This window comes from Hordeum vulgare, chromosome 4H, assembly GCF_904849725.1.
Source record: "Hordeum vulgare subsp. vulgare chromosome 4H, MorexV3_pseudomolecules_assembly, whole genome shotgun sequence".
NCBI classification, from domain to species: Eukaryota; Viridiplantae; Streptophyta; class Magnoliopsida; order Poales; family Poaceae; genus Hordeum; species Hordeum vulgare.
The window spans coordinates 108,424,320-108,434,126 of NC_058521.1; the positions used below are offsets into that span (position 1 = coordinate 108,424,320).

At 43.6% G+C, this 9,807-nt stretch overlaps 1 long non-coding RNA gene across 4 annotated transcripts; it reads right to left on the reverse strand.

Annotated features, from left to right (window-relative positions):
* Positions 1-4,886: 4,886 nt before the first annotated feature.
* LOC123448045 lies at positions 4,887-8,190 on the reverse strand. Of its 4 annotated transcripts, none has more exons than XR_006631595.1 (6): positions 7,928-8,190; positions 6,922-7,833; positions 5,858-5,976; positions 5,555-5,690; positions 5,252-5,334; positions 4,887-4,977 (listed from the first exon to the last, which is right to left on the reverse strand). It is a non-coding gene; the product is annotated as an uncharacterized LOC123448045 (long non-coding RNA). The 4 variants fall into 4 exon arrangements; XR_006631594.1 differs by having other exon boundaries at positions 5,555-5,729; XR_006631597.1 differs by having other exon boundaries at positions 5,555-5,787.
* Positions 8,191-9,807: the final 1,617 nt, after the last annotated feature.

Genomic DNA, 9,807 nt, shown 5'->3' on the forward strand with positions numbered 1-9,807 from the left:
ACTTCTACTTTCTAGACGGTTATTCTGGTTTCTCCCAAATACCAGTTGCACAATCTGATCAGGAGAAAACCACTTTCACCTGCCCTTTCGGTACCTTTGCTTACAGATGTATGCCTTTTGGCTTATGTAATGCACCTGCCACCTTTCAAAGATGTATGATGGCTATATTCTCTGACTTTTGTGAACATATTGTCGAGGTTTTCATGGATGACTTTTCCGTTTACGGGTCTTCTTTTGATGATTGCCTCAGCAACCTTGATCGAGTCTTGCAGAGATGTAAAGACACCAATCTTGTCTTGAATTGGGAGAAGTGCCACTTTATGGTTAATGAAGGCATCGTCTTAGGACATAAAATTTCTGAAAGAGGTATTGAAGTCGATAAGGCTAAGGTTGATGCAATCAAGAAAATGACATACCCCACAGATATCAAAGGTATAAGAAGTTTCCTTGGTCATGCTGGTTTCTATAGAAGGTTCATTAAAGACTTCGCTAAGATTTCTAGGCCTCTTACCAATCTTTTACAAAAGGATATTCCTTTTGTCTTTGACGATGATTGTGAGGAAGCCTTCGAAATACTTAAGAGGGCTTTGATAACTTCACCTATTGTTCAACCACCTGATTGGAACTTACCTTTTGAAATCATGTGTGATGCTAGTGATTACGTTGTTGGTGCTTGATCTGCGCAATCTCTGGCGTTAGCTAGACGAATGCTTATGACAACAAACCTTCTCCTGCAACGGCACCAGAAGAATGCTAATAGCACTCCCCGGCAATGAAATTGGAAGAATGTTGTTGATGGCCCACCAGCGCGTGGGTTCGCAGCAGTTTTCGAGGGTAGAGTATTCGACCCAAATTTGTAGATCGCCTCAGGAGGTGAGAGTATACTCTCAAGTATTAGCAGCTGAATTTGTCTGATTCAACCACACCTGAAAGATTAGTATCTGCAAGCACAATAGTAACAACAAAGTAGTATGATAACAATGGTGTTAGAAACGATCTGTTGATGGCAGACTATTCCTAACGATTGTATCAATGGCGCTTCCGTTTCCACGCTGACGGAAGTTGTCAATTCCCGTCAACGGTCAGGCGAATCAACAGTGTAGCAGGTAGTAGCAGTGTAACGAGCAATAGCAGTGGCAAGGAACAACAGTAGTGACAGCAGTAGCAAGTAGCAACAGTAGCAAGCGACAGTAGTAGCAACAGTAGCAGCAGTAGCAGCAGAGCAAGACAAGTAAGAGCAGTAGCAACAGTAGTAGCAGCAGAGCAAGACAAGTAACAGCAGTAGCAACAGTGGCAACAACAATAGAGCAAGACAAGTAATAGCAGTAGTAGGACAAACTCGTAGGCAATGGGTCGGTGATTTGTTTGGATGATATTCATCATGCAACAACTATAACACGGAGAGATATGTGGCTAGCTCCCATTCGTCAATGTGATGTAGGCATGCATTCCGTGTGTCGTCATACATACTTAGGGAAAAGAACTTGCATGCCATCTATTGTCCATCCCTCCAGTGGCAGCGGGGTCCAAAAGGAAACTACGGGATAATAAGGTTCTCATTTTAATAAAGAACCGGACCAACGCATTAGCACTTGGTGAACACATGAACTCCTCAAACTATGGTCATCACCGGGAGTGGTTCCAGTTATTGTCACTCCGGGGTTGCCGGATCATAATACATCGTAGGTAACTACAACTTGCAAGATCGGATCTAAAACACATATATTGGTGACAACATAATAATTTCAGATCTGAAATCATGGCACTCGGGCCCTAGTGACAAGCATTAAGAATGGCAAAGTAGTAGCAACATCAATCTCAGAACATAGTGGATACTAGGGATCAATCCCCATCAAAACTAACTCAATTACATGATAGATCTCATCCTACTCATCACCGCCCAGCGAGCCTACGGATAGATTACTCACGAACGACGAAGAGCTTCATGGAATTGGAGAGGGAAGAAGGTTGATGATGACGATGGCGACGATTTCGCCTCTCCAGAGCCCAAGACGGACTCCAGATCTGCCCTCCAGATGAAGAACAGGTGGTGGCGGCGCCTCCGTATCGCAAACACGATGAAAACTTCTCTTTTATTTTTTCTGGGACGAAAGGGGACTTATAGACCTGAGGTTGGGGGCCGCAGAGCCGTATGGGCCCCACAAGCCTGCCCACCATCACCAGGGGGTGGTGGCGGAGCCAGGGCTTGTGGCCCACTGGCCCACCCCCTCACGTGGAACTTGGCGCAGGTATTTTTTATATTTTCCAAAACTGCTCCCCATAAATTTTTAGGACGTTTGGAGAACTTTGATTTCTGCACAAAAATAACACCAAGGCAATTCTGCTGAAAACAGCGTCAGTCCAGGTTAGTTCCATTCAAATCATGCAAATTATAGTCCAAAACAAGGGCAAAAGGGTTTGGAAAAGTAGATACGTTGGAGACGTATTAGTGCTTTCCTATGGCAAAGAGTCGATAAGAAGTTGAATATTATTCACTACGCTAGTAAAACTCTAGATAGTGCCCAGAGAAACTATGCTACTACGGAGAAAGAATTTTTAGCAGTCGTGTTTGCATGTGAAAAGTTCAGGTCTTACATAGTTGATTCCAAAGTCACTATTCACACTGATCATGCTGCTATTAAGTACCTCATGGAGAAGAAGGACGCTAAACCTAGACTTATCACATGGGTTCTCTTGCTACAAGAATTTGATTTGCACGTTGTCGACAGAAAGGGTGCTGATAACCCCGTAGCAGATAACTTGTCTAGGTTGGAGAACGTTCTTGATGACCCACAAGCTATTGATGATAGCTTTCCCGATGAGCAACTAAATGTCATCAATGCTTCACGTAGTGCACCGTGGTATGCTGATTATGCAAACTATATCGTTGCCAAATATATACCACCTAGTTTCATGTACCAGCAAAAGAAGAAATTCTTCTTTGACTTGAGACATTACTTCTCGGATGATCCTCACCTTTATAAGGAAGGGGTAGATGGTGTTATTAGACGTTGTGTACCTGAAGATGAACAGGGACAGATCCTACAGAAGTGTCACTCCGAGGCCTACGGAGGACACCATGCGGGAGATAGAACTGCACACAAGGTATTGCAATCAGGTTTCTATTGGCCAACTCTCTTCAAGGATGCCCGTAAGTTTGTCTTGTCTTGTGACGAATGTCAAAGAATAGGTAATATTAGCAAACGTTAGGAAATGCCTATGAACTATTCACTTGTCATTGAACCATTTGATGTCTAGGGCTTTGATTATATGGGACCTTTTCCAAAATACAATGCACTACTAGGAAAAGGCCTGCTAGTGGCGCACCTATTTTGGCTACTAATGGCGCACTACAGGTGCGCCACTAGCATCACGCCATTAGAATTTTTTACTAATGACGCACCACAGGTGCGTCATTAGTATCTTGTATACTAATGGCGCACCAGGCAGTGTGCCATTAGTATTGATGATGGTGAGCCATTAGTATCTGGTATACTAATGGCGCACCAGGCAGTGCGCCATTAGTATAGCTCATGGTGCGCCATTAGTATCTGGTATACTAATGGAACACCAGACAGTATGCCATTAGTATAGCTCATGGTGCTCCATTAGTATGCCTCCCTGGACATATATACTAATGGCGCACCAGGCAGTGCGCCATTAGTATAGCCCATGGTGCTCCATTAGTATCTGGTGTTCTAGCATATATATGTTTTGTTTCAAAACCACAAATTCAACAACACATAACATATATATCAAATATATAATACATAATATGTGCCCAATAGTTTTACTAATCCACAACACATAACATATATGCAAAGTTGCATAACAAATTTCATGATCCATATATCAAAATTCCATAGCATCCATACATCCAAAATTCCATAGCATCCATATATACATATAGTTCCATAGCATCCATACATACATAGCTCCATAGAAAATATAATACACAATGATACTTTGCGGGCATTAGTAAGTAATACTTGGCACTAAACCAAATGCCTTCATGTCCATATCGTAGTCCAAAGGGCATCCGTGTGGCAATGGGTGGGTTCATCCTCCTGGTTGTAATCACCGTCGACGTCCTCGTCCTCCCGTCGTCGTCCTACTGCAATGTAAATAAATAGCAACACCAGAAAATCACAAAGTAATGACATTTTTTGCAAGGTACAGAGCAATGACTGATACAATCAAATATCAATAAACATCAGCAGAGTCAAGTATGCATGCCAATGTCATTAGCAAAGTACAGAGTAATGACCGACATAAACAAAATGTCAACAAACATCAGCAGAGTCAAGTATGCATGCAAATGATATTTTCAGGGTGATCAGATCAAAGAAAATAGCTATACAAATACTGAATATTCTCTGTTGATGATTTTGTTTTATTTTGTGGGATAAGTAATCACCGGTATAGTCAAAATATCAGTAAACATCAGCAGAATCGGGTGTGCATGCAAGTGATACTTTCAAAACAATCAGCACAGAAAAAAATAGTAATCAAAATTGTAAGTAGTCTTTATCAGTTGTCACAAGGCAGAATCTGCGAGACCCGAGTCTTTCGGAACAAACTCTAGGCCAAAGAGAAACAACAATACAAGACGTATATGTTGCAAGTAGTTTCTTTGTTTACTCATGTTTACTGAAAGCCAACAACAGACATGTAGACATGAGCACACAAAGACTAAGAATACAGGTGCTACATCCAACATACCACACTGTTAAGCCAATCTCTTGTTTCAGCTTTAGCCTTCTCTCTAGGATCCTGCGGGAAATAAGAAATGATGATGAGATTCATAACAAGTGAAGAAAACAGGGTTAATCAAACACAGAAAAGAGACCGAGTGCATACAGTTTTCGGCTGTTGTCCTAAGCCTTCTTTCAAGAAGGCCTTAGTTTTAGTTTCCTTCTCACAGACCTTAAACCGTTCCATCTCGCGCTCAATCTGAATGCGGGCATCCATGAGAGCCTGCTCATAAGAGGCACTAACCTATGTCAACATATATCACAAATAGATTAAACCCAGAACAATAAGCTATGCCCAACTTTAAAGGTTAACATGTAAATAAAGGAAAAAAAGCCACCACAAAATTGAAACAAGGAAGTTTCTCTTTACCATAGCTCAAGAACCTGAGAAGTTTCTCTTTACCATAGCTCAAAAGGGAAAATATAATGTCAATGACATGGAATGCATTCGACTACAATACTTTTATGGAATTGCATAAAACAAGTGGATTAAAAACCTGCTAGTTGATGCTATGTTGTTCCACTTCCACCTGCCACGCCTCTTCCATCTCTTTACCTTCTTAATCAGCTTCTTAAATGCCTGAAAGAATCAGCGACTCAAATAATTCAGTGGATAATCATTGCACAACATAGGTTACAGTAATACATACAGAATATTGATCCATATCAAGATAAGAAAGAACACAGCTAAGACAACTAGCGTGAGAAGTGTGAGTCATTAAGCATACACTATGGCATAGGAACAACACAGTGAGATGACTAAATAATAACCTGCAGGTGCACATTGTTGTAGAACTCACCTAGAATAAAATTGTATTATTTCCCCGTTATATTGCCGTTGTTCTTGTAAGTAAATTTCTCTCAAGGTCGTTATTACAATCAGTTTGTTAACATCACAATAAACTTCAAATCTGAGTTTGTGCCAACAGTGTAAAACTGCAATGGCATGCCACTACTATAAGAAATTGTGCATCCCTGCAAATGACAAACAAAGATAGAGAGATGCCAGATCCAGCTTGAAGTGTACTGTAACCTGAAGAGAATCAACCCTTACAGGCATGTTTATCGAAGGAAAAACAGATATGGAGAAGGCAAGAACTCACTCTGTAGCTCCCGGGAAATTCAGAGGTCCATCTAAGACCTGATGTTGCAAAGACACTCTTTTAACAGCATCAAGGAGACGATGTTCCTCAAGTGTGTCCTGTCTATCAAGAACTTTCTCCTGTTGTACATTTGCATAGACAGAGAAAGTTAAATAAGTAAATCTATATCCTATTAGAAGGAAAAGAGAGAAGAACAATTAGGACAACAGGTCAACAGGTCGTTATCCCATCCGTCCAGCACTCGCTGCCCTACATATAATTTTCAGGTTATACTGCTTATCCTAGGGAGGAAGATACTGCAATGTAATACTCCTTTCATCCCAAATTTTCAGGTTATATTTAGCTAACAGAGTAGACATAGTGGACATTGATTACACGCACATGAATCATTGAAGAGACAATTATTTTGGTGGTCACAGGCACTTCATCAGACCTGTTATTCTGACTTTTCTCTACTTGTGTTTGTGAAAATTCTGAACATTCTGCCATGTGGAAAGTTTATCCTACACCTGTATATTTAGTTGGACATTTTGTTTTATATACTGAAGTACGTGGACAGTCTATTCTACATGTGTATATTTACTGTCACATTTTGTTGTATATGCTCGAGTGTGCCCACAGAGAACTGCGCATTTATTAATGTCAGCTATTTGTGTTTAAAAAAACTGATGTGTAGACAATCTCTGCTCTGTGTGCTTCTCACCGTGTTTACAATTTTCTCTGCATATATATGTATTCATTCAGACAACCCATTTGGTGTAGCAAGTTGTTTTGGTATTATAAAGCTCCTCTGTGTTTTGGTACTATAAAGCTCCTCTGTGTTTTTCATATATGTCTATACTTTTGTCTGTAGCAGTGCCGCCAATTATACAGATTACTCTATATATAAGAAGCCACTCATATTAAAGATGAACCGATGGTTGTGGAATTTTTGAATGAATTGTGGTTGCTCAATTCTTCAGTGATTACAGTAAGATAAAAATCATATAAACCAGCTTTACTTCTTTCATTATTTTAATAACACGGATTAGCCCAGCCTGCACTGATAAGTAAGTATTACATACCAGGTCCAAAGTAGAAACAAGGCTGGATATTCCGAGCATATACGATGGTGCCATCGTTGAAGAAGATGGTGCCATCGTTGAAGAAGATGGACCAGTCAATATAAGAAAAGTCAGATGTTGCCGGCAGCAGAAAAAGACCGTCTGTCTGATGCCCTCCCGAGACAAAACGTAACATGAAAGAATTGAAAAAAAAAACGAAAAGCACCCACAGCAGCTATAAATGGATTGACCGTACTTCCGTATATCGACACTCGCACAAGGTTTCCAGATAACATAGGCACAATAGGTTCAAACACTGCTACCAATTGCGCCATTCCGCACTACTAAATAGCAGAAATCATTAATTAGATAGAAAATACTCATCCTTTCAGCAGTTTAAGCAAAATAACCAGGTATATTTAGCACAGAGAGCGACCGCTGTGAGAGAACAAACGGAAATTAGCACAGATGAAATTTCCATCATAGCTGTCCATAGATCGGAATCATATGGTCATACATGAATAGATTATGGATAGAGTATCAACAGAAATCAATCGAATTCATGGTAATTACTCCCTCCGTAAAGAAATATAAAAGCGTTTAGATCACTACTTTAGTGATCTAAATGATTATATACTTCTTTACAGAGGGAGTACATCTCTATACAAAGCAAAGCAGGATCCAGTAAATCAATTCAATAAAAACGAGAAAATAGTGCCGCAAATAAAGCGAGATAGACAACACTTACAGGTCACAAAAACAAGAGCATCCCAACCTGTTCTCAAGGGCATGGAGCCGGACCTGGCTGGAGCCGAACCTGGCTGCAAGATGAGATATGAGGGAGAGGAACCACCTGGCTGCTGGCCTGCTGCTATTGATGTTGCAGACGAGGAGGAGATCCACCAGAGCAACATGTTGACGGAGAAGCTGGATCTGGTGAAGAGAGAAGAAATAGGATGGTCAGAGAGAGAGGGAGCGAGAGAGAGGGGGGAGGTACCTATCGGCGGAGGGAAGGTGGCGCGGCGACCTCAACCCTAGCAGACAGGGAGGTGCGGCGGCGCCGATGGGAGGGCCGACTCGGGGTAGCTCATGGTGACAGCGACCAGGGGCACGTCGTGGAGGAGGGCGCGGCCAGTAGGTGGAGGTGCGGTGGGCGGCTGGTGGGTGGAGTTGTGGTGGGCGGCGCGCGAAGCAGGCGGCGGCGGGGGGAGCAGGCCGGCTCGGGGAGGAAACAGAGAGCAGGGACACGGGCATGACTCGGTTTTGGGGTTTTGAAAAAAAAACATTTGGCGGTCGAATTTCATCTAGGTGCGCGTCTCCGTAGACGAGGGCGAGGGCACAGGAGAGGCGAGGGGAGAGGGGTTAGGAATGGCGCACCCCGAGCGGTGCACCATTAGAATGTTTTTTTATAGCAACGGCGCATCCTCATGGAGTGCGCCATTAGTAAAAAAATAGCAATGGCGCATCCCAGAGAGGTGCGCCATTAGTAATCTTTTTTTTGGATAGCAATGACGCATCCCAGAGAGGTGCGTCATTAGTTATTTATTTTTTTGGATAACAATCGCGCTTGGGGGGAGGGAGGGTGTGCGGGGTCGGCGGCGGCGGTGGAGTGGGGGAGGGTGCGGGGGTTCGGCGGCGGCGATGGAGCGGGGGAGGGTGCGGGGGTCGGCGGCGGCGGTGGAGCTGGCCGGGGAGGGTGCGGGAGGTCAGCGGCGGCGAGGGTGGGTGCGGGGGGTCGTCGGCAGCGGTAGAGCGGGGGAGGGTGCGGGGGTTCAGCGGCGGCGGTGGAGCCGGCCGGGGAGGGTGCGTGGGGTCGTCGGCGACGGTGGAGTAGGGGAGGGTGCGGTGGGTGCTCGGTGGCGGTGGAGCGGGGGAGGGAGCGGGGGGACACAACTGGGATACTATGATGCAAATGAGGTGAGGAGGAGAAGGCACCCGAGACAAGCTTGGAGGAGGAGGTGGAGAGAATGAAAGTGGTGAAAGTGAGCGTGGTAGGTGGGTGTCCAAACTATCTAGCTGGTCCCAGCTTACTAATGGCGCACCACGTACATATGCCCCATTAGTTACCCTGTTTACTAATGGTGCACCAGCTCGTGGTGCGCCATTAGTAGTTTTGCAAAAAAAAATATAATAGTGGCGCACCACCTACAGATGCGCCATTAGTAACCTGGTTACTAATGGCGCACCAGCTGGTGGTGCGCCATTAGTAGTTTTGCAAAAAAAAAATTATAGTTGTGGCGCACCACCTACAGATGCGTCATTAGTAACCCTGGTTACTAATGGCGCACCAGCTGGTGATGCGCCATTAGTAGTTTTGCAAAAAAAAATATAGTAGTGGCGCGCCGAGTGTGTGGTGCGCCATTAGTGTCCATCACACTAATGGCACACCTGCACATGGTGCGCCACTACTATATAGTAGTGGCGCACTACTTGTCTGGTGCGCCATTAGTGTCTATATCATCTATAGCCCTTTTCCTAGTAGTGATGGGTATACTCATATCCTAGTTGCTGTTGATTACGTCACTAAGTGGGTAGAAGTTATCCCCACTAGTAGTGTTTATCACAACACCTCTATCAGGATGCTGAAAGAAGTTATCCTCCCTAGATTTGGAGTCCCTAGATATCTAACGACCGACGGTGGTTCAAACTTCATTCATGGTGCTTTCCGTAAAATGCTTGCTAAGTACGATGTCAACCATAGAATTGTGTCTCCCTGTCACCCTCAGTCCAGTGGTCAAGTAGAGCTAAGCAATAGAGAGATTAAACTAATTCTGCAAAAGACTGTCAACAGGTCTAGAGAGAATTGGTCTAAGAAGCTCGATGATACATTGTGGGCTTATAGAACTGCCTATAAGAATCCCATGGGAAAGTCTCCGTACAAAATGGTGTAGGTAAAGCATGTCATTT